Genomic DNA, 1,112 nt, shown 5'->3' with positions numbered 1-1,112 from the left:
GCTATGTAAACAAAACATTTCCAACTATAAACCATAATCCACTTTACTAGTAGTTCTGTGAAACTGAGTCCACATTGTATGCAAACCTGTACAATATGGATATGTTTTCATTGCTTCAAAAGCATTCTTTGTTTAGGCATAATATTCCCTTACAACTAGGCATTTATAATTTACTTATTACAAAACAGAATCTTTCACACAACTGTCAAAAAAGTGAGAGCTGCTTGGATTATGCATGACTTAGTCTGTACAAATAAATATAAAACAAACAAAGTGTCAAGGAGGAATTTATATCTGCCCTAGGCAGTTACTCCTTATTAGAATTTCTTCAGTTTGGTATCTTACTCTTTGTAACATATTTAATTGTTGGAATCCATTCTAGTTTTTCCAAATAAAAGGGCCTATTTACTCATGCAAGTAGCCACACTGCAGTCAATGGGGCAGATTTTAATACCTTTACTCCCACTGGCTTCAAAGGGATTACTTGCACAGTAAGGTGTTACTTATTGTCAGTAAATGTATCAAAATCTCAGTGGGACTAGATATCATGATCACAAAGGTAGTTTTCCCAGGTTGAGGCTCATCCATTGCACTCTGGGTGTGCTGACCTCTGTGATTTCCCCAAATGAGGGAAACTCAATTGCATGAAAGAAAGGGGCAGATTCAGGCTCAAAGTAATGATAAAAGGGCTTGATTGGGTGATCCTACTCACATTGAATAGCACCTTACTGCACGAGTAGTCCTACTGACATCCAGGGCATAGGCACCAACACTCACTGGCAGCCCCACCGATCAGCTCCTCCTCCTACCCCCAGCGCCTGCCACCCACCGGTGATCAGCTGTTCAGCAGCATGAGGGAGGTGCTGGGGGGAGGGGTAGGAGCGGGGGCAGAAAGAGGCGGAGCGAGGGTGGAGTCGGGGAAGAGGCTGAACAGAGTGGGAAGGGGTGGGCGGTGCAGGGGTGGGAAGAGGCAGGGTGGGTGTGGGGCCTTGAGGGAAGGGGTAGAGAGGGGGCAGGGCCTGGGGGTCAAGCATCCCCAGGGAAACCAGAAAGTCAGTGTCTCTGATCAGGGAACTACTCATAGAGCAATACAGAGAGTTTGTTTGCCTCTT

At 45.2% G+C, this 1,112-nt stretch overlaps 1 pseudogene; it reads left to right on the top strand.

Moving 5' to 3' along the window:
* The first annotated feature begins 530 nt into the window (after positions 1-530).
* Positions 531-643, top strand: LOC123365512 (annotated as a pseudogene).
* Positions 644-1,112: the final 469 nt, after the last annotated feature.

This window comes from Mauremys mutica, chromosome 2 (assembly GCF_020497125.1).
Source record: "Mauremys mutica isolate MM-2020 ecotype Southern chromosome 2, ASM2049712v1, whole genome shotgun sequence".
In the NCBI taxonomy this organism is placed as follows: domain Eukaryota; kingdom Metazoa; phylum Chordata; order Testudines; family Geoemydidae; genus Mauremys; species Mauremys mutica.
Note: the sequence above shows the minus strand (reverse complement) of the source record. Positions and strands in the feature narration are given on the sequence as shown.